This window comes from Lampetra planeri, chromosome 19 (assembly GCF_965212315.1).
Source record: "Lampetra planeri chromosome 19, kcLamPlan1.2.h2, whole genome shotgun sequence".
NCBI lineage: Eukaryota > Metazoa > Chordata > Hyperoartia > Petromyzontiformes > Petromyzontidae > Lampetra > Lampetra planeri.
Genome location: NC_136125.1, coordinates 4237119 through 4262106, shown reverse-complemented (window position 1 = coordinate 4262106; position 24988 = coordinate 4237119). Strand labels below are relative to the sequence as shown.

Below are 24988 nucleotides of genomic sequence, written 5' to 3'. Positions count from 1 at the left end.
ATTTCTGAAAACAAAGGTAGCCAGTGCCTGACAGAACGAGATAAGATGCAACGGCAATTTGACGCGAAAGATTTAGCAGCCATTTGCATCGTTGAAAAAAATCTGCCACTTTTGTTTCAAGAACGGCGCTCTCTCTGAATGACACGAACATAATTAAGTGTAAACCAGTTACACCACGATAAGCGGTAAAAACGAGTAAAGAACGTTTGAGGTGTACTGTCGAGGACGGAAAAGGTGAATGCAAGATTTATTATCGCCTGGCTTAGGTAAGGATTGGGCAGTGCTCATCTCTGTTGGTGGCCTGTGGTGGGAAATCCTACATTCCAATGACAAGGGCAAATAATTCCATAGGACAACCACAATTGATGATGGGTTGAGTTGAGTCCCAAGCAGGGCTTGAATGCGGGGCCCTACCAATGTGTGAGTTGAGTGCTCTAACCACAGCAACACCCAACCAGATAAGCCAAGTGGTGGGCAGTAGATTACAATTGGACAAATAAGTGGGGCATAACAACTGTACAATCATCAACCAGTGTGTGTTTAGCCTGCGGCAAGTTACACACATTAAGTTTATCTTCCCATAGGCGTGGGTGTCAGGCAGCTTGCCAGCCTTCTCAAACTTAAATCAACGTTAACATACCAAGGACACAGCCTGGCTAAGGCTTTCCTGCGTTGGCTCGTAATAAAAGGCGAATGTGTGTTTTTTCACGTTTTTATCTCAATGGGTTGTGCAACGCGTTGCAAAAAGTCAACTACGGCAACCACAATGCAGTTTATATCTCGAGTCCTACTCAAAATGATTAAAGTTGGCAGTCACATGGTTTGTGTGAACAACTGTAACACAGGGCACGTCCTCCGCAGTGCCTTGCATGCATGATGTAATGAGAACACCGGGAGACGAACTTTACAATTACTTGAAATGTAGCTCAGGTTGTTTAATGGCCTTGTTTGATGGTGGTAAATTTCATCCAGTATAAACATGATTGGTTTGCTCTTAAGAGATCTATAAAGATAGGTGACGTATAATGTATTCATATATGACCTGATTTGGTAGAATAATGCCTCATCGTTGGTGTCTCCGCTCGAGTGAGATTTGCGAGCGACATTTATTTTTGCTGGCAACCCCTAAGGCAGTGCTGGACATTCTCCATTCGTGTGGCAGAAAAATAATGACTTGGCCAATTAAACACGTGATCAATTAATGCGTGGCTTTTCGTGCTTATATAAAGTCTTAAAAACATCACCCTAACTGGTGATAGAAAGTCACCATTTATAATGCATTTGTATTGTGAGGTGGCATGGTTTTACTTTGTGAGCGTAAACCATTGGCGCTGATGCAATACTTCTCATGGCCACGAGGACTGATTGCCCCACATGGAAACCCAATTCTTAATTTCTCCGGCACGGTGCATCAACCCAACACAAGAAGGCAGACTCACCCCTACGCAATGACACGGTCTTGCGATAGCTGCCGTTTAATATTGCGCTCCGATGTCGGAGTGGAATGTGATGATGTTGAGGGCACACTGGCCATGTGCCCCTCGAGTGATGTATTGTGCCTGCGATTATCTTAAGCAAGAAATACAGCCACTTCAGAGCCTTAGAAGCCACGAGTGTAATGTGGCGGGCAGCCTACATGAATGTTATCTGGAATTACTTGCGGCACAAAGCGAGAATGTTTGGCACGCTGCGTTTTTTGTATTCACGAAGGCCAAATAACCCTTCTCTCGTTTCATTTTCTGACTTAATGAGAAAACTTAGTGACCTCATCAGTCTGTTTTGTTTTTGTTATCTTCGATAACGTCAGAATATCTCTTGAGCCCGTGATGAAAAATCCATATCTCTGTTGCTGGCATCAGTATGTGCATAGGATATGATCATAGTCTTTGGTTCTTTCGGTAAAGTCACGTGACTTTACCGAAAGAACCAAAGAATATGGATTCCTGCAGTCACGAAAGCTTCAAATCAGGATATGATCACTTTACCTCCCACAAAGTTGTTCTCATTTTATCAACGCCAGAGGGTATGATAGGCTCAGTGAATCCCCAGCCACTATTCAAAATCACAACCTTCCATGTGCTTGTACAGTGATACCTCGGTATACGACCACTTTGGAATACGTCGAATTTGGTATACGTCATGTTTTGACGAGAAAAACATTTCTTGGGATACGACGTCTTGCTTGGGATACGATGCGCTTGCTAGAACTTGTATGGGTCGGGATGAGTCACCGCGTACCCGCGTAGACCCCGTTCACGACTCCTCCCCTTCCTCACCACCATCCTCGTAGGCTATCATTTCCTCTCACCAAGGTAAAGTGATGTTACATTTTATTTTTATTTAAATCTATTTTAATTTATGTATGCATTTTTGTAATAAGTAGTGTCTAAATTATTTTATACAACCCCATTAATGTATAATATGCCATATAAAATATAATTTCCTATACTCTGGAACGGATTATTTCCTTTCCCTTTATTTGTTATGGGAAAAATTTGTTTGGTATACGTCATTTTCGGTATAAGTCATACCTTGTGGAACGAATTAACGACGTATACCGAGGTACCACTGTATAGCCATAGTTTTACAGTACAGCCATTTTGCCCATGGCGACCACTGTGGGAGGTGGTTGTCTTTTAGGGAGAGACCGTTCTCCAAAACGGCAACGTGGAATGTCCACCGCTGGCTTGAGGCTGCCAAGGGAGATGCGTGCCGACGCCGTTGCTTGTTCAGGCATGGGGACAATTTGACTCCTGGTCACCCCGTCACAATGACGGGCTTGTGAGAGGCTCCCTTTGTCAAGCGTTCTTCGTGACTATGCGGGGGTAGGTTTATCGGTCGCAGAGACAGAGACCCGAGGCTATCATTCTGTAAGTTATACTCAAACATCCCCAAAACAGCTTAATATTATTTTAATGCGCAAAAATCGCAGGTACATTATGCGTGTAATAATGTTGAGCGTGCAGCATGTTATTTTAGGACTTTCCTCTTAAATGTACGTTACGTTGATAAATTCGTTTCTAATACAAAAGGGAACAAACAATTGGTTGTTTCCTTTTGGCCATGCATGTGCATTATTGCGTCGCATTCATAGAAGTTATTATTTAAAAAATATATCCAGAGGCTTCAATAACCACAGAAGCGTGTAAGCATGTAATGATGCATCATCAGATGGTTTCTTACCCCCATGATATTTGCATTGAATCACTCGCTTGAATCATCGTCATGCAACTTGCATACGCATCGTATGCAAGTTGCATAACGATGGCATGCTAATGTTACTTTTAGGCCAATGCTATGAACAGTCAAAAGTTAATGCTCAAATCAGCATTGAGGGTGTGCTTATCTCCCGTTTACAGCCCTGAGCCTGGAGGGGAATTCCACATTGCTATGGCAGGGGAGAAGGCAATCACTGCTGATTTCTACAAGGGATAATGGGCCGAGTCCAATCCCCCCAACCAGCATTTGAACTTCCAACCTTCCGAACGCAAGCCACTCGACTTGCCGAGCCGACGTGTCCAATGCAGTCTAGGCAATTATACAACAAGAGTCGGAATAGAGCGCATCAATGAGATGGTCGCAAAGAGACGCAACATTATTTATACTCTGAATTGTATCACGACTCCAAATCATAACAGTTTGTCAAATCGCGAGGGTGGTTAATAGTTACATACCGAGGGACGAGGATCCTTCACCTAAGCTTAAAAGTCAACAAGAAAATGGATTTCAGGGCTACGGAATGTGTCTGCGCCCGACATAGACTCTTAAGAAATTCTGCACTGCGGTATAAATACATTCTCACGACCTGCTATTGATGTTTCCGCTTGTGGTGTGGAGCGCTTAGCACCTGCTAATGTCAACGACAAGGTGGCATTTTCCCGAGCGCCAATCCTTCATCTGGTTTAAACTTGTAGTTGATCAGTTCGGAGGCTTTAAGACCACGGCGTGCAACACAGCATGAGAGCAGGTGCCCATAGTAAGCTACCAAACCTGATCTCAGCTCATTGAATATGCGGCAAAGATGAGTAAATTATGCGATTGCCTGTGGCTATCTAACCCACAATGTACTCAGTCCCATCAGATCTCAGAAGCTCAGCAGGGATTTTTTTGAAGCCTGGATGGTGCTTTGATGGGTGACCGCAATGCACAGTCGATCGAGGGCGCTGTAGCGAAATCCATTGTTGTACAGGGTGCTTAAAAAAAAATGTTCACACTTCTGAGAATTTGCAATAATACCACAAGAAATGTGCCTCCGGGCTCTGGAGACCACCTGGAGAAGATTCCAGGCACGCGTTGACAATGATGGCGAACAAGTGGAGGCTCTTTGAGTTTTTGAAGCTATGAACATACATTTGTTATCATGTTACGGTGTATTATCCGTTCTTTCTCCATTGTTGTTGAAGCACCCTGTACTGTACCTGTGTACTCTGGTGGCCGCACTGCACGTGGCCTGTACAATAACCCCGCACTGTGGAGGCAGCGAGGGTCGGTGGATCGGAAGGACGAATGGCACACAATGTTGGGAGGCTCCCTCCCCGTGCGCCTCGAGGTGCAATCCCCTCCTGGCTCGCCAGCCGAACGGCAGTACAGCAAAGTGTCATCTGTCCCTTCTGTACGGGATAGAGCGTGTGCCCCCTCGTATGCCGCCTGGGGTTTCTCCCGGTGTTCAGGTGTTCTCCCACGCGTACAAACAACGTTCACTCATCGGCTGAAAACATCTTAATATATAGAGAACCGCAGAGCAATCGTTGCCGCCGGCATCGCAGTCTGTCAGCCTCCCAGCTCGTGTCCGTGGTTCCTACTCGGCAACTGTGAGATGAATTTTTGCATAAAAGAGGCGATTTAAAATGACTCGTCAGACTTTGAGCTAATTATTGCTCTCGTGTCTATGCTCCCCACCTACACCAACCCTAATTTACCAGGATGGTGAGGTATGGTCAAACAACCACAATGACCCGCACAGTGTGCGGATGCCCTCATCCAGCAGCCGATTGACAAATGGCTGTATATTTGCGGTTCTGAATTAGGGTTAACGTGTTTGTGTTTTGATTATCATCATCATCATCATCAAAAACACCCTGTTGTTAGCCAGTATCTAAATGTGTTGCGGTGTTCATTGAAAGCTGACACTTTTGAGTGGCCCAATATGTAAACTGCCGTTGCTTCCAGCGAGTTCTGTTTAGCTCAACGGACGGGTTCGACCGGGTTCGGCGTGACGAACTCGCGTCACCGGGGACGTCATCATCGGCCCGAGCGGTGAATTTCCACGGTCTCTCGATCGGTGCCCGTGGTGTTGCAGTCGACAAGAATGCGAGGAAATGAAAACAAACACTTATCAAGATAACTTTGAAAAAAACACGCACACAATCTCGGACTCGAAGCCTGCAGGACTGGTTGCCGCAGATATAAATACTTTCCCGTACAATACTTTCTAAATCTTCCCGGCGTCAACATTTCGTTGCGGTTTGTGTCGACAATGGAGAACACGCTGAACACTGCGGGTCTTTGTTCTTTAACAGCAATTGTTACCCATTAATCCTTATCTAATGTAGCCACCTCTGAGTGTTTACTCTGAGAAGAAAGTCATTTGTCTGTGTCATTTATAGTATTTTTTGTGTTGTGTGTGTAGTTACCCAGAAGGGCCTGAGTCCCATGTCTCATTCAGGAGGGTCCATCATTGGGATGTTTCGTCATTTCTATGAATGAGTGTTGGCTGATGTGCCGCTTTGTCGCTAGAGCCAGGTCCACCCATAAACCATGGCAGATGTGGATACCTGATACACAAATTTAACATTAAAACCTCTCCAGTGTGCGACTGTGGTCATCCAGAATAGACCGCATAACGACGCAATGCTCCGATCCACAAATACAGTGATACACACACCACTGCTCCTGACGCGGTTATCTGGCTTGACCACCTGAATGTGAAATTGTCATTGTCGGTCTGCGTCAACATCAGCCGCACGAAACCAGACGACCGCCAGAGCCCTAATAGTTCCCAATCCAACCACCCCAAGATTCTGAGAATTTCCACAATTCAGTTTTGCGACAAAATTCACGCATCTCTGGTATCGGTTCTCTTTTTAAGATTGTGATAAAAAAAAATTTGGACACTTGTTGGTGTAGGGGTCACATGGGAACCCATTTCACGCAACATTTATTCTTACGCACCCAGTTCGATGCACGTACGGTCAGTTCTCGCTTGACGAATGTTCACACAACGCGTTTTCGCTGTAGTGCGGTTCTTTCATTCGGGAACACTTCGTGCAATGTGCCCGTTATGACGCGGGGCGCACGCGTTATGACTTGGTAGGAGCCCGTTATGACGCGTTTTTTGAGCGGTCGACAACGAACAACTTTAAGCTGCGTGGCTGAGCGGGATGGGGATTCTGTGTCTACACACGGAATGAGGCAGTACGCAGAATGATAGAGTGCACCGTGGCGTACCCTCATCTCAGTTCTTTGTCCCACCATCTTACCGCATGTGCGATTCACCTTGTCTTGCCAAACTTGCCATACTTTATCATTACATTATTGCTTAGTATAAGAATAGGTTTTACCCTTTCTGGCAATAAAACAGTTGTGTTAAGATGTTAAAACACCAAACTGAAACCTTTGCAAGGAATCATGTCTGCATTAACCACATATACATGCAAACAAAAAAACGCATGCTCTGACAGTGTGTGCGTTGTCTTTAAAACTGATTGGTCCACACCAAAGACAGCTTTCTTTAGAGCCTCGTCTCAAACAGTGTTAGACCAGAGGACGCCAAAATACGAACAGCACAAAGACAATGCATATACTGTCAGAGGATGCTTTTTTTTGTATTTTCATCACAAGTATATGTGGTTACTGCAGACATGATTCCTTGCAAAAGGTTTCAGTTTGGTGTTTTAACATCTTAACACAGCTGTTTAATTGCCAGAAAGGGTAAAACCTATTCTTATATCTTGATACTGGCAAGGGAGGTCCCATGATGGCTTGGTGTCCCACTCAGGAGTGACACGTACCACACGTACCACGCGGCCGGATGCAGCTGCAGTGTCCCGTCGATGATTGCATTGCACTTTGTTGTCGATCGGCGCACGACGACAATGTATTTCATGAATGTTTCGACATTCCCAAGGTGACGTGTATTAGACAGCTTGTGCGTATGTTTGTTGAACTTCTTTCGCATCGTACGTAGCCAACCATGCAAATCGGATGTGCGAGCAGGTGTTCGATAAAGTAACAAAATATTCCACATTCATCTTTGTGTCTCAATACTGTATGGATTTTTAGTTGCGTTTCACATTCACAGCGTATATGTGCCGGGGTGTCGGCATTTATTGACCCTCCTCCCCCACTACTTCGACTGCCACCCCCACCAAGCGGTTTTCATAAGACACGGACCGGTGAGCGGCCATAGTGGGAGTGATAAGAGAGGGCCCTCTGACTCTCTCTCCCCCGGTGTAATTGCAGGCTCAGCTCCTGCAGTCAGCACTCAGATCCCCGGGGGCAGATTACATTCATTCCCGTGGTGTTCCTTATAAGAGCGATGAAAAAGTGAAAACTTTGATGTTGTCTATTCTCATGACCCTTGACCTGCCCCTCTATAGGAGTCATCAGGGCACAATTTGCCTGTCTTTTTGGGATGCTCTCCAGCGTTCTGGCTAATTGTTCATTCTCTCCGTGGGGGAGGAGAGTCTCACCCAGGGAGTCTCTTACACACGTCCAGTGACACAGAGGAGGGGGATTTCCCATTATTTCGTAACTCAGGTCAATAACTGCCATTTCAGGTGTAATGAAGCTGAAAGTGCCTGCCTCAAGGCAACCCGAGAACACTTTGGACCCTGTCTGCGTGAGCACACCATTTGGTGGTGTTGGTTACAATTATAATTATAATGAGTTCTGTTATATAACGGTCATTTATACAGGAAATTCCGGCCAATTGCCAATGGTCAACTCAAAATGTGAAAGTTGTAAGTTAAAATCCCAGGCGGAGGTTTACTGAGCTCATCACTCCTTGGTGGGGGAGGGGGGCGGCTAAAATGAGAAAGACTTTGTATTAAGTCGGCTATGGATCTCGAATGGGAAGACCTCCACCAGTAGAAGATGGATTTTCTACCGCTGGCTTGGAGTCACCGATGGCAATGAGAACATCTCAATAACTCAGTCCAGCAGAGTTAGACGCTGACCTTTTCTTTTCTCCCAGGTAAACGTCACTAAATTTCATGCATTGCGAACGTTTTTACTAATTCGACGTCAAGTAGTTTGGTGTAAGAAAGGAGACTTCAGTGATCCACAAAGTTTTACTCAAAATGAGCGCATAATGCTCAATAATCCGCAGATCGGTTGCAAACCTACTTTCTATACCCCCATCAACTTTTCCAACATATGGCAGTAGTAGCACAGTGGGATGCTCATAATAGAGGTTTTTAAAAATAATTTAGTTGACAACATCAATTAACCCTCAGTTTAACAGCATTAAGTGCACATTTGCGCGTAATGTTTCACGAGTAAAGTTTTGCGTTTTATGCTCGCGAGCCACAATTTTTATCAGTTTCCCAGCCACGTCGCTCTATCGCCACAGTCAAAAGTGGCCTGGAATGACTCCGTCATTTCCGTGGCGGTTGCTGCCACTCACGCTAATGCCCCCTCACTCTAGACAAACAAGCAACTTGGGGGATCCCAAGACCGCGTATTTGGCAGCAGAGATATGGCGGTGACAAATCGAGCAGACCTTTGCTTCCATTTGGAGATATTTCTGGGGATATTCCGTAAAAGTGAAGGTCGGCCGATCAGTGTCACTTCTGTGTTTGTTTGCTTTCTTTCTCCATGGGCTGCTGGGATTCACGTGTCAGACATTGATTGATTGAGATCCTACACATTTCCAATGATACTTTTTGTTCAACATTGTACCTTTAATGCGGGAGCTGGGGGCTGATTTCGATGTATTGTATTCCCCACTGTGTACCATTCTCTTGATTTTTATGTTTTCACATCGTCCCATGCAGCCCTCAAAGAGCCCCACGCAAAGCTGCCGCTGCCGCGGTGTGGCACTGGCAATCCGAGACGTAAGGAATGTCGTGATGGTTGGGATGAGGGCCAGGCAGGCAATGCAGAGGAAAACCTACAGTATTTTTCAGCCCAGACAAATACAACCGCCTGATTCAACTTGCAAGCTTGGCCTGCGTTATTCCTCAAATGGGTTCTGTATGGATTGGGCGCTGTGGTGTCTCTATTTTTTTTCTTTCCCCAACATTCCAAAAGCTTCGTGTGAGTTTTGACTGGCGGAGGCGAGCCACTGGCTATCGATTGCAGCACGATCTTTCATTGGCGTGGCATCATCGGCTACTATGCGTCACCGCGAGCACATCGGCTTAGGATAATCCTGACAAGCGTTTGCGAAACACCTGACGCGTGGCTTTTGATTTGGGTGCCCAAGAATGTGTTGTTTTATATAACCGTCTTAGAAATGTGCTGCAGAGTAATCCATGGCTTGCTTGAAATACACGCAGCAGTACTTGTTTTATAATGTCTATTAAGTACGAGGTTTTTTATTGCTTTTTGGATCAGGGACACACATTTGTTAATGCGTAAATACAGTGTTCGCTGGTCAGCAACCCCATCCCCCGGGTTCACTGGTTTATCCGCAGCGGTGTGCGAGTGAGATTGAGTCGGGGTGAGTGCCGGTGTGGGTTGAGCAGAAACGGGGGGGGGGGGCACAATGGTGCCCCCCACAGAGGACCAGCCGTGCTGATTGCTTGACGTGACGGTGGTTCACAGCGGCCTTCTCATACCCGAAGGTGACCTCACTTCATCAGAATCTGTATTTGTGCTGGAGGAATCCGAAGAGCTATAAAGCTCTTCTTCACAGATGTCCAGTAGGGGAGGGTCAGAAAGTAACGACAACAAAGAATACAGAAACACGATAGCAGTGCATATTATCGGAAAGGTAAGAAAATCACTGAAATATATAGGTTTATTTTATTCATAATATAGGTTTTTGGGTCAGATCGCGTTATTTATAAAGGTGTCGTAACCCTCCACCACCCGACACGGCCAAACAGTAAAAAATGTGTTACGTTTTTCAAAGGACAAAATAATTAACTATTTTTAGCCCACCGGTGTGCTGTAGAGAGAATCAACAGCATTTAAAAATGTTAGTACGACGTTTCGCTGTTAATTACAATCAGCGATCTGACCCAAAAACCTATATTATGAATAATATTGGTCGCGAAAGCCTACGTGTTAGGTTTATTTTAGCAGGTAAAGCCCACTGAGCTATGCAGCCATTTTTCAGAAGCTTAACAAGGTGGCTTATCACGTGGAGATGTTTCACAGCCAAATAATCTTACCGCATGTTTCACCAGATGAGTGAGGATGGCGTTTTAGAATATCAATTTTGAGCGAGTCAAATTCAGCACGTGTCCTCTTTAAATTGTAAATTGAGGATTACAGCGGGCTGTTTGGTTGCCATGGATGCACTGTCCTTGACGCCCTGTTTGCTCTATGTCGATAAGAGCTTACGGGGGCAGTACTGCATAGGTTTGATTACTTTTAAGTTGACGCATTTTAACAAACATGTTGCTGCGGTGGCGAGATGTTAACTACCTCGCCTCTTATACAGGAGGTCCTGGATTCGATCCTGATCCTGACCCTGACGCCTGTATATTTGGAATTTGAAAATCGCGTGGATTTTTCTCCGGGTCCTCTGGTTTTTCCCCTCGATATTTAGAAACATGCGTTTAGAGTATTTGGCTGCTGTACATTTCGACATGATAAGCCATATTTGCACAAACGTACATGCAACCCTTGCTCGAAATGCCTGCCCAGTGACGTTGAGCGCCGTATTACTCTCTCAATTTTCAAATGATTGAGTTCCCCACCACCCCCCCACCCATTTGTTTTGTAGTCTTCCAAATGTTGGTGCCATCCCTCCCTGCGAAGGATGTGTCCGGACAGACAGGGCTATTTTGGGGCGTCGCTGCCAGACAATCTCGAGACACGGCGAAGCGGGTCTCGTTCCAACGCCCGCCTCGTTCCGCAGCCGCCGATCCGGCTTTGTGAACCTCGTAAACCCCTAAATCCTGATTGACGTCGCGCTTGTTTGCAAGGAGCGCCGATCCACTTTCACCCTGCGACGCACCGAACACATGGGCCCTTTATCACGGGGACGCAATTCCTGTCTCTCCCAACCAAGATCCCGGCGGATCTTAACCTCGCCCACCCCCCAACCCAGCCTCCCCCCACGTTCGCCCCTTTGCCCCCCGTCCTCCTCGAGAAACACGGAAGGGTAGGGAGAGGGTAATTGTCCCATGTGCCAATTAAAAGTGCATTAGCCTGGATTAGAACCCTGTTTTAAGAGGGCACCGGCGTCATGGTTCATTGCCGCAAATGGCCGCAGCTCTGTGCGTGGATGGGTGAACAATGAATGAGGTTTCGTGCATTCGCCCGCCACCGCGTTGGTAATGGACATCGCGATAAACAAGCGGACAACCCCGACGACTCCGCCAAGCACAGATTTACAGCTTACAGCAGCCACAGTTTGACCTCGGTTTCAAGTTTGCGTTATATGATTGTTTGTATGTATGTATGTTTATCCATTTGGGTTTGCATTTGCCTATTCCTGCTTATGTGAATACAAATATGTTTTTACGTATATTTACTATGTGTCCGTGTAATAATGTACCATACAACAAACTAAACACTGCTTTTTGTGTTTAGTTTGTTGTCCTTCCCCCGCACCTCCATTTATCGGTTGGCTACGTACGGTGGGAAATAAGTTAAACATACGCTTGATGTGTTTTCTCACTCAAATAGGCGTGTGGCAGGACTCGTATAGCCATTGGTGTCTCTAAACTACATCTTTTTCAGGCACCAACTCACTTCAGATAACATGTAACCTGTAGATTGCATTGATTCATTGTCAACACATAGTTGACTCTAAGCGTACGAGTTGTTTGACGTGCTGCTTTCTACATTGGTCCATTGGTGATGAGTTCACTCTGCGTAAGCGATGAGCCCTCTGGCTAACGCCGCGAATTATGACTCGTGCAAATGTCATATTTTCGTTATGACTATGGAACGCAAATCTAGCCACATTACCTTCTCAGAGTCATGCGGCATTGCAAATGCCTGAGTCACCTGAGCTCTGTCTCAAGACTGTTGTGGTGCAGGAGGCTGCATCGTGAGACTCATTAAGAGGCAGGTGGCTACTTGGCAGACTGGATCTTCTGTGTTGCTGTAACTTAATATCCATTGCTTAGATTCAAAGTTTTCATCTTTATTTCCGTGGCAGCTGCCTATTGTTAGGTTTCCCGATTTACTGTTTTGTTCAAGTAATGTTTATTTGTTAAAACACAGTTTGATAATTCTACAACATGAAAGGAAAATGTATACTTCCTTTTAACAAACAACATAGCCTAACAAACAAACAAACAGGATACCATGTACGATATATTTTTTGTCCAATAAATGCATCTGGGACACCTGCATGGATCAAGAACATGAAGCAGGAAGCTTGGAGGCTTACGTGCTTTTAATGACACTGATAGACAATTAGAGGAACACATGGATTAAGAGACACATGCAAATTAGAGACGCCAATGTTGACTGTTAAAAGCGCGTGGGCTTGAGCAGGTCACGTGGCTGGAAGGGACGGTGACCAATGGCCGACACGCTTGACAGTCGCAGCCGCAGTGCTGCAGATTCTCTTTGAGAAACTCGATTAACTTTTTTTTGGTATATTTGGGATTGCCCAAGCAACCCGTGCAATGCAGACCTCATTATCCCAGCAAAGTCAAGTTGTCTTCCTGCAGCGGAGAGCTGATTTTGCTGCCGACCTCTTGTCTCACAAGGAGTGCCGTTCGCTTGTTGACTTTGTTTGAGGACTCGCTGAAGCAGAATGTTCCCTTCCTTTTTTTCTTCTTCTCTTTCTCCTCTCTCCTTCACCCTGGCTTTGATCTCCGCTGGCCGGCTCTGGCTTTGAACTTCCACGCCTTTCCGCTTTAGTCGCGTTTAAGAGCGCACTCATCATTCACGTCGGGATGATTTTTAAGAGGGCCCATACGTGAAGAGAACAGCATGAAGGGGACGTCAGCGCTGTGCGCAGAGCAAGATTCCATACCGCAATTTGTTCAGTAAGACAGAAATCCCATGACAAGTTCACTTCCGAGCGGAGTTCACCTGGCGATGACTAAAGCTTACTCGTGCCCCACAGCAAGCAGGACCTGGGTTTCACTGCCTGCCTTGGGCACCTTTCTGTATGTACAGTATGTTGAACTTCTTTTGCACCGTACGTATCCAACCGTGCTAACCGGAGGTGCGGGGGAAGGACAACAAGCTCCAGTGGCTTCCTAATGTTGGAAGGAGGAGCGTTCCAGTTGGTCGCAGAAGGGCATCTGAAAGCGCGCGATACGGGGGCTGTCTTTGTTCAATGGCTAGCCAGAAGTTTGATGGCTGGCCATCTTTGTGCTCTCCCCCTGTTTTGCATGGGTTTCCTCTGGGTTCTCTGGTTTCCTCCCATTTGCTCAAACAAAATTATGCAACCTAACTGGTATTGGCCAAACATCCCAATGCTCAAAATTTACGTGCAAATTACTCCGCTTGGATTATACATAGCAACGTCCCTGCGAACGCTTGGCAGTGCCTTCCTGGAAAGTTGGTGAGGCTCTGTGAGGGTTTCCTGTGTAAACAAGCGTAATAATAAGAGTGGAGTCTGAGCTGGTGAATGTGTACTAAGTCTTTAACATGTAATGACATCAACGCGGTGTTTTGTTTTCTGAGAAATACCTATTGGATTGCGTTATTGTGTGATTTATTGCTCTGTCCATGACCACATCACGTGGAATGCCCTCCGATCCCTTCAGATCTCTGAAGCTAAGCTGCTTTGAGCCTGGATAGTGTTTGAATGGGCGACGACCACCACACGTACAGCAGGTACGTGTGGTGGTCGTCGCGTGGCTACGCGGTGGGCAGCAGATGGCAGCAAAGTCCATTGTTGTATTCTACTGCGCTTCTACGTCTATGCTGCCCGCCTTCACCGACCCACAATAGCCAGAGTGGTGAAGTATGGCCAAATAGACCCCCCCCCCTTTCCACAATCTGGACGGTTATGGGTATGCCCTCAAGCCCCAGTTGATTGACACGTACATTCTCGTTACGGACCTTCATATTAAATGTGTTTGTTGTGATTACAGATCCACGTTGTTATTGAATTCTAAACGCAGTAGAGCTTCACAAACAACAAACCAAGGCTGTCTTGGTTCAGTGGCTCCTCGTGAGTGGGGATTCATCTGCACGAAAACAACAATGCACTGCTGGTGCATGAGGGCCATGTGCATGGTTTTCAAAATCAATTGCCTCCTCCAAGGTTTTTAGAAATCGCCAGATTGTGAACACTCCGGTTTCACCGGTCGATATTATGCTGCATAAAAGATATAATGTTATTATTATTATTCTTCCTTGCAGGTCCGTTCGTGATTAATAATGCATGTGAAACCGCAAGGAGATTGCACATTGTATTTTACTGCGGCAAAATAAATGTTTCGTAGAAGCGTGTGCAGCATTATCAAGTGTGCACATCGTGACTAGGATTACGTGATGCAAACATGCAAAATGGGATCATCCACTGAAAGACATCGCACAGATTTCTGCCGATTGACTGCTGGGAAAAGCCTGTGTCTTACAGAGGAGTGTGAAAATATTTGTAAAGTGATATTAAGGTATTTGAGAGTCGTGCACAAAATAGGCCTTTTCTAAATATGTCGTTTTTTCTATAAAAAAAATAATTCTCTCTTATTTTAGTGGGGTATCCATACATTGCAAACTCTGTACTTGTGCACTGGTTTAATGCTTGTTTTGCGCAGTATATGCATTGTGGCAGAAGTCGAATGGAGATCAAATAATGGACAAGCATGAATGTGTATTCTGCATAGGAAATGGGCTCGTAATCTTCATAATGGCGTCGATGATGCAGTTGCTATGGAACGGGGACATGCCTTGCGTATCCAGGCAACGGGGCCGCCTAAATAAACGTTTTGTGCTGAAAGGTCCAGATGTGTCAATTTAAACGAAGCAAGAACTGTTTGGAGAACTGTGACTGTCACTTAATTATTCACAGCACGGCGTGGCCCCCGAGCGATTCAAAATATCTGCAAAATGCCAGTAGTTTGCACGACAGTAATTGTGCATTCAAATTGCAGCTTCACCATTCAGCGGATGCAGCACTCGGCTACATCACGGCAGCTATACACAGCTGCGTGCAATTTGTTATAATATTTCACCTCGGAGGAGGACAAGGAGGGTTCGCGATGCATCTTCGCTCCGCGCAGAGGAATTCAAGCCGACGTGGTGCGTGGAGTGCGGGGGGGGAGCTGTTTCACATCACAGATTGTCGCTTGCCATCACAAGACTGCGTCTGGATTGTGTGCAAAAAGAAAACTGACGAGGCCAGACCTTTCTGAACATCAATTTTAGTTTGTTTGTTCTTATCAGCGAGTTAAAAATCATTGCCCACACTGTAGCTGATGTAAATAACTATTTATAATGTAAAATTGAATTTAACTCCTGACTGTGGTAGATACAATTTTAAGGCTTTTGCAACAACAACAACAAACACGTAACAGATCTGTTAGCCTTACATTCAATATAAGTGGATCAAATTGAGCCGATAGCTCAGAGTACACTCAACGCAAAATACACCGTATGTAAAGATTGTGTTTGAAGTTTTTGTGCATGGTAAATGCATTTCTGTTGACTTCTTGGGTAAGAACGGTATATATATATTTTTAATGCGCTGATTTATGCTCTTGAAGCTCGGCGAGTTCATTGATCCTTCATGGGTTTTTTTATACGGTCCTACACACTGCCCCCATGTGGTACTGGTGGTGGTCCTTTGCCATTAGCGGCCTTGAGCCAATGGGGGAAATTCCACATTCCCTCTCTTCTCCATAAGACGAATCGTTTTAACTTATTTTGATTGACCCTGATGGTATAATGGGTTGAGTTGTCCCCTAACCTTCGACTTGCCTCTGACACTTCCACTCTGGTATATTAAATGGTGATTAATACTATTTGTTATTACAGTGTTACTGGGATGGAGTGGTAATGCAGTGGTTAGCACACACTGCTGCATAGTTAACCACAGTCGTGAGTCATATCTAAACCAGCACTGGGCCCGTCTTTACCAGCCCACACTGACACTGACCAGCGTGGTGAAGTTTGGTAAGATAAACTCCACGCGACTGACAGGGCTAACGGGAGGTCTTCATCTAGCAGTGGATAGATTAGGAGCTGAAATGTATTATTATTTTATGATAGTATCTTTAATTTGGAGCTTTCGTGACTGCAGGAATTACTCTTTGGTTCTTTCGGTAAAGTCACGTATAAAGAGAAAATAATAAATAAAATAATAGCACACGACGTTTCGATTGCAACACAAGCAATCATCATCAGGTATAAATGAAAGAGAAGACAAACATAGTATTCTTAGAAATATGTGTGTGTCTCTCTCTCTCTATGTGTCTTTGTGTTATCTCTCTCTGCTTATATGTCTGTCTATGTGTCTCCGGTTCTGTGTTTTATCTCTCTCTCAAATTTAGCATTCTCTGGAAGAACGTAATCAACCAGGTGGGGTGTTGACTGCTATGTTAGCCGACTCTCTGTATTGTATTGCATTATATTTATAAGTATACTGGGTTTGTTTTCTCATTCATTCTTACCTGATGAAGGTTGCTTGTGTTGCAATCGAAACGTCGTATGCTATTAGTTAATTTATTATTTTCTCTTTATACGTGTCTTTACCGAAAGAACCAAAGAGTGACAGTATCTTTGTTTTGTAACCATGTTTACAATGGTGTTTTTTTTAATTCCCTGTGGTGTGCACGACGCAGTGTAAATGCGGATGGTGAGTCATGTTTTTCCCGGTACAATAGACACGGCCAAGTCTACAAACTCATTCCAAGTTTCGCATGAATGATTTAGCAAGTACCCACACCCGCTACTCATGGACGCGAAGCTGACACTGATGACAGTACTGTATCTGTGCATTATTCACTCGATTTTATTCCCTGCTGGCTGCTAATTAAATTCACTAACTCAAATGTTTTCGTTTGAAACACTCGAAAACATTTCTGTTTTACAATGTGCAAAGCTCGGAAGTCATGCACTGTTATTGTTTTTTTTAAAGCTCCAAAACATTGCCATTTAATCAAATATACCAGATGGTGCTTGGGGCAAAGATGAGTGATCTCAATGCCTTTAAGTAGAGCTTATCTGGAAAATGTGTGTTTTCCAGGAAAATCAATTACTGTACTGAAGTGATAAACATATTTCATTAGAGTACTTGCCATGGAAATGCTGCCGTAAGAAAGGAGCTTTTAGTTCCTCTCACTACTCCAGGGCTGCAGTGCTTATGTTCACAGTTGAATGTGATTGTTTTGATGCCTGTTGTGGTGGTTTCAACTGTGTAGAAGCTTGCTGCATCTGCAACCTTACTTTGAGACTCATGTACGTGTGTATGTATGTTGAACTTCTTTCGCACCGTCCGTAACCAACCGTGCTAATCGGAGGTGTGGGGAAGGATAACAAACTAAACACAAGAAGCAGTTTTCAATCTAGATTTAAAATTTGCTTGCTCCAGTGGCTTCCATGATTGTGACCTTTAACAGCTTTTGCTCAGCCCCATACTCTCTGACATAGTGTCCAGCTCTTAAAGACAAGTCTGACCTTTACGGTCTTTGCGAGGCTTGGGGTCAAAGGGTGGTGCCATGGGGTCAAGGGTGCGAAAGCTCGCACCTCTGACTTTTTGAAGGAAGTCTGCTCCCAAGGGGTATCGCACACCACCCACGGTCCACTGCCCTGACCCAGGTTCCATTCCACCCTCTGGAGGCCAACATTTGGCAAGAAATTGGAGTGACCTCCGAACCACGGTGAGGCCCTCTCCAGAGCCGACTTCAAAACCGGCAACCGCGTATGCCACAGTTCACAAATGTCCGGCAAGGAATGAAAGCGACTGGACGTTGCATTGTTAGCCACCATCTTCCTCCCATGTGCATTGGGCCATGGAGCAAGTTGTGGAAGCCTTTTCGACCGCAGCAGTCAAATTGCGACCGCTAATGGCAGCACTTCCGTGCACGGGAGCCAATTCTTGTGAGCCTACAATCTTTCTATTGTGAATCGAATGAAAATATACACACTGGTTTAGACCAGAACCGCTATGGATCTGAGTGCAGTCCCATTATGGGGTGCACGCACAGAACGAGTGAGTCTCAGCTTACCTGCACCTTTGCCCTCACTCCAGCTTTCCAATAGAACTTACGTGTCCGTGTCACTGCACGCACATGCCCATTATGTTTTTAAATGGCGTGAACAAAAGTTTTCCTCATTCATTGCTTTCAGTTGTTCTTTTTTGTGTGATTTTACTACAAACATGTAGATGTGTATTTAAAATATAATCGTCAGCCATCCTCAATTCAAAACTAATAGTGAGCCCTTTGTTGACCCACTGATTGATTGAAGTCTTCTCCATGTTCTATTGGTTATGGAGATTTTTTTTACCATTCCTACACCACGCTCGTTAGTAAAGGGCGGGGGGGGGACTGACCTTAGTCTTGGCCAGGAATAAAATTAAGATGGTTGGGTCTGGAGTTGTGTGCTAACAACTGTGTCACCACTCCACCCACCATAGTCTACTGCTGGGAGCTGTTAATAGGATGTTTATTCTTCGTATTTTTTTATTTATTTTACCAGGTAAGGCCCACTGAGCCGTACAGCTCTTTTTCAGAAGCGACCTGTCCACGAAGATCGCTCAAAGATGTGGCTTATCACGTGGACATTTAAACCAACCAAATACTCTACACGCACGTTGATTCTAAATGTGGAGGGAAAAAGCGGAGGACGCGGAGAAAAATCCACGCGACCACGGGGAGAACATGCAAACTCCAAATATACAGGTGTCAGGGTCAGGGTCGAACCCGCGACCTCCTGCATACCTGGTGAAGGAGTTAACATCTCGCCACCACAACGCCCCTTCTGGCTACTGTGGTGACCCAAATGCAGCAACAATCATCTCACTCGTACATATCGCTGCCCCCGTTTGGTCATCAATGCATGCTGTGTAAAGGTCGATTGCCTCACACTTATCCAAGTGTCAAACTTTCAGTTACGTTGAGTAAACACAATCGTAAAACAGACCCGCTTATCACTGGAGCAGGGGACCGGTAATGCATTGCATTGATCCGTGACACCATCATGAGGTTTGTGACTAGCCAAGATTGGTTCTTTCGGTAAAGTCAAGTAGAAGGGAAATAACAAAATAAGATAATTGTATTGTTTTATTTTTATTACTTTGTTATTTCCCTTCTACGTGACTTTACCGAAAGAACCAAGAATATGAATCCCTGCAGTCACAAAAGCTTTAAATCGAAATTTAGCCAGTTACAGTTATAATAAATCATTACTTATATTTGCACAGGTTTTCAGTCATTTAACACAATTCCTTGGAGGTAGCGATGCTTGCCTTGAGACTAAAATAAGAAAACAGTTATAAAATGGTGTGGAAGCACAAACAAAGTTTGGCTGAGCACTATTGTGTGCATTTCTTCCAAGTAAAATTTAAATAATGACCATATTAACGTAAACCCCTTTGTTAATTCACTGCTGGATTAAGGTCAATATCAGTTTTGGGGGTTGTTTGACCATACTTTACCACGCTGGTCAGTACGGATTGGTGAAGGAGTGGCAGGATGTGCGAATCTAGGACCTTTGCAGTCAGATTTATCACTTGCCACTTTGTTAGCCATAGCTGGGATTGAACCAATTATATTATAACACCCTCATGGCATAACTTGCCTTCGCGTGACGGTGCAAACAGACAGTGGCTCAGCGCGGCAACTTGCCAAAGCCCAGTAGCAGCAGCAGCCCACCTAGAGCACAGACGCTGAGCGCAGGCGCTTGGCAACAGATTCAGTAGCGAGCAGATTTACGCCTCCCGGAGGACCGGCGCTCCGCCGCCCGGGCATTGTGCAGCCTAATCCCCATTGTTCCTCCGCATCCTACCCGCTTCGCGAGGGTTTCCTGTAACGTCAAAGGGCAGCATTGTGGTGCCCGGCTGGACTCCACGCGACGCTTACAGTGGGGCGCGTGCACCCTGCCGCGCCGGCAGCCCGGCCACGCACCCGCACGTTCGCTCGCTCGGCCTCGCGCATTTGCACTTGGAAGTTGTTCGTGTCCCTCCTTGCTCGTGCAGGCCCGCCCAGTACGCCCGCAACACCGAAAGTTCGTAGGTGCGCACGTGTGCACGTGTGGTGGTACGCGCGGTCGTGCACAAGGACAGCGATCGCATGCGTGGCCATGCAGACCGTTGAGCAATTATTAAATGCGCGCACGACACACAAGTGCACCTGCCTGATTTGGTCTGTGTATGTATGTACGTTGAAGTTCTTTCCTACCGTATGTAGCCAACCGTGCTAATCGGAGGTGCAGGAGAAGGACAGCGAACTGATATATCACACCAGCTATTTGTTTAAAGTTGAGTGAACCTAACATAGGCCTAGGACAGGTAATGACATCACTGACATGTCATTTGTGGCTGGGAATTAAACAAAGGTTTATGGGTTCTGTGAGCACAGTGCGCTTACCAATGCACCACCACGTGCACACGCGCACAAATATCAAAGTGCCTCCGCTGAAACGATAAAGGAGGCAACGCCCATCTCTGAAACCGTCAGTGGAAATCCCACATCCTCATAGCGGTGGCAAATATCTCCAGAAGAAAACCGCTGTTTACGTCCCACAGAGTGGTTATTATTTTATTGACCCCCCCCCCCCCTTAGAGATGATGGGCTGAGCTGACCCACGGCTGTGATTTGAACTCACAACCTTCTAATTGTGAGCCAAGCCCTCGGGCAGGCACACCTGTGGCATAGCCTGCAGGTGCCGCGTGGCTGGCTGAGACAAGGCTTTGATGAAAGATGCAGTGTGCGGAGGATTACATTTCCTCACAATAGTGTTTGAACAATGGAGACGTCTTTTCAGCAAGCCCAGCTGTTCGCTCCTCCGGCCAAATGACTACATGACATTTGATGTCATTACCTTACCATTCCGTGGGTATAATTTAAAAAAATGTGAACTGCATTTTCCGTTGGCGAGTTAAAGTTGTCGACCGCATGCCCGGAGCAATTATGTCGCTCCCTTTTAGATCATGGGTAGGCATTTGGGCTCAGTGGAAACTGATGCAGTCATCCAAGTTGTCAAAAAATTCGAAGGCCTGAATTAACAAATATATATATGTACATTTTGAAATAAAAGATTACATTCACAAACATAGAATGGCTAAAAGTGAGATTGTATGAAGAAATTAACAAACTCGTATTAGAAATCGAGTCAGACAAGGAGACACAATAAACTATTTGTTTTATTTTACCAGGTAAGGTCTACTGAGCTATACAGCTCTTTATCAGAAGCGACCTGGCCACAAATGATAGCCAAATGAAGTGGCTTATCAAGTGGAAATGTATAGCAGTCAAATACTCTAAATGCGTGTTTCTAAATGTGAAGGCAAAAACTGGAGGCCCAGGAGAAAAATCCACGCGACCACGGGGAGAGGGAGAAATGCAATCTTCAACTATACAGCAGGCGTCAGGGTCGGGATCGGACCCACAACCACCTGTATACCAGGCGAGGTAGTTAACATCTCGCCACCGTGGTGCCATTTTCGACACGTTTTTGCCAAAGTAATTCACAGTGACATCAAAAGCTGTTTTCTGAAAATTGAACTGGATAAATCAAGACTTTCAGGGAAACACATTTTTGTTGTTCAAGAACACAACAAACGAACACCCGCGAGTGAAACACTGGTCATGAACGCGTCACATTTTAGGGTGAAACCCCCTCAGAAGGGGACCTGCTGGAAGCACTTGGGGCTCACAGCCCGACCATCATGGGGATGGCGATCGGGAGTGGCAAATTTAATTGATACAATGTTAACCATCTCAGATTTCACCGACGATATCGTCACAACGACCTACGGTAATTAAGCACATTAGATTATTGAAGTTCTTTATGAATGAGGCTGTAAAGTTGGGGCCAAGATACATGTGGGCAAAAAAAAACTGAATTCACGCGCAAGTTTGCTGAAGAAGTACGTACGCATGTAGAACTTCTTTCGCGCCGTACGTAGCCAACCGTGCTGATCGAAGGTGCGGGAAACTAAGTGAAGGTGTCTGTCGCAGAGACAAAATCCGAGATGGGAACCAATCCAACGCGGATCCCGTGACATGGAGACTTAATCGCGTTGACTTTTCCTGGGCAATTAAATACATCACCTGTGTTTGTGCTCGGCACCTTTGATCGTCGTAAACACCAGAATGTTGACGTCTCTACACGAAATAGTTGTAAGGCTGTGTTTTTTTCTTCCTTTCCCATCACTGCAGGCTACGTTGGGGCACCGACTCGCGCACATCTTTATTGACCTCCCTGCCCAACCCGCGTCAAACCTGCACATATTTGTCCCGCTGTGTAGGAGGTCGGTCCTATGTGACTCATTCCGCAGGTACGAGCTATTGATAGAAGATGACGTGAGCGCCCGAGCGAGCGAGGAGCGCGGCTTGTTTGACTTGAGTGAGGTGTGCACGTCGGCACGTGAATGCGCTTCGTCACCTTCGTCACCCCAGCGAGTGGTAAGGCAGGCTCGTGTGCTGCACTGGCTGGCTCGTGTTGTTTGTATACTCGAGTGAAGTTGTAAAGTTTTACGTTTAGGGGGGGGTTCACGGGTTCCACGACGATTTAGTGTTCAGATATTGTAGAACATCGCTGGCGAGGTGGACAAGCTGGGCTCTCTGTTATTGGGATACTGCAGCGGGAATTTATGTATAGACCACCTTTCTCACGTTTTGGCCTGTTCAACGTCCAATACAGAACCGCTCGCACACATTAAACCCGGGCGTGGGAATGACCTTTTGAAGTACCTGACGTAAAATGCGTGACACCCGATATCGAAGACCAACTTTCTGATCCGTCGTATGATCTTCCAAAGTCATCGTTAGAGCATCAAAATTACAGGCGAGCACCAAGACCAACGTTCTGATCCGTCATATGATCTTCAAAGTCATCGTTAGAGCATAAAAATTACAGGTGAGCACAATGACCAACTTTCTGATCCGTCATATGATCTTCCGAAGTCATCGTTAGAGCATCAAATTCACAGTTGAGCACCAAGCCCCGTGATTAAATCCTCCCCCCCCCACTATTCAGTGAGCTCCACACACAGAGGTAATGTTTACCTTTTTCATACAAAGTAGATAAAGTTGTTCTCACACCTGATTAAATAACGAGTTAAGACAACATGATCCAGCGAGGCGATGCCATTGTTCGAGCGTGTGACTCAATTACCAGTTAAATGCAGGTCATGGGGTCAACTCAGCGCATCATCCAGATGATATTAATAAAGTTGGGTACAACTTTGCAATTCAGCAGTGTTCCTTTTTAAGGCGTGACCAGTTCCAGGCGTACAAATGTGAAATGCTCAGCACGAAGTCAGGGCAGCCGGTAAATGAGTGCCTTCTCCACCCTTTGCTTGAACCAGAAAGCACTCTGATGGAACAATAGATTGATGAGATAAAAGGCACGAATCTACTGGTTTTTCGTAAAATGTCACTCACTATACTATATATTTTCCTTTTAAGGCCACAGTGTAATTGATGAGCTTAATAATAAGGGGTTCCCCTTTTTTCTGGCAACAAAACTGAAACCTTTTCATAAATCATGTGTGCATTAACTACAATACTTGTGGTCAAAATGCAAACAAAAAACACACCAGAGACGGCTTTCTTCGTTGAGTTTTATGTTATTACTGTTCTATGCAGCTTTGTATATTCATTTTATGCCGAGTCCTCGGGGAGTGGTGTGCAATTGAATTAAGATGTGGACCTTCAGTGCACTAGCTTCGTTGCCGTTTGGACGCTGGGTTGATGGAGCGGAACGAAAAAGATGTCGATTGCTTCAGTCTCCCGTGGGCACCCCGAGTGACTCACCCTCACACGTGAACACGCGGGCACGCGCGCTCATTCACACGGCCACACGAACGCGCGCGGAGTCAAAGTAGACAAAGCTGCCCTTGCGAGACCTGCAATAATGTCACTTGAAAGAAGTGTAAGTGCTGTGCCCATAGTTGGGCCGCTCAGCAACACACCCAGCCACCTTTGTCTTCCCAGCATTGGTGGAAAACACTTCTCAGCAGATGCAGTTACCGCTTCCGGGCTCATTTGACCTCAGGGAAGGCCGTGCCGGTCACACGTGCCGATCCCCTGCTGTAGTGGACAGCCGATGTCTCAACGTGTGGGAGCCGTCGTGGGGATGAGTTGGGCTGAAGAGTTCGTGTCCTCACGGGATCCGTTCCAGCAGCACGGTTCCCGTCTACTTCCTTCAGCCGTGCCCCTGGGGGGGGGCTCCCTTGTCTAACCGTAGCCCCCCACTGTCGCCTGGACCAGCCGTGACGTCACACCGTCAACGCAGAATCCAGATGGGTGCGATGTTGGTGTCACTGGCTTAGTTTAAATGACGGGTCATCTTCGTGTTTAAAAAAAAAAAACGTGGGCTGAAGAAAAAATCTGAATGTAATTTGTTATGATATTACTGCCATTCATTTTGTTTCCCAAACTCCAACTGTTCACCTGTAACTGGTAGAGAACGATTGGGGTCAGGGATGATGGAGCAGGAGAGCCGAAGCTCAAGGAGACTCATTGCTCATGAAGCGTGGGAACACAAAACCTGAGCTGTTCCTGGGCCAGCATGGCTTGACTCCCAGTGGTTGTGGCAACAAGGCATTGGAACACACCAAGACATAGAATTTAGAGACTGTTGGAGAAAGTGTTGATCGTGAGCACCAATCTGGGCTAGCGTGGCATGCAAGCGAGTAGCCTGGCTCGCAACAAACTCGGTCACCACTGATATTCACGCACCACAGTTGGTATATTTATTTCGGCTCAATTGACCATTGGGAGGC

General features: G+C 45.8%; 1 protein-coding gene across 5 annotated transcripts in view; it reads left to right on the top strand.

Annotated features, from left to right (window-relative positions):
• SHROOM2 (shroom family member 2) overlaps window positions 1–24988 on the top strand; it is a 252676-nt gene that overhangs the window by 145540 nt on the left and 82148 nt on the right. The window lies entirely within an intron of this gene.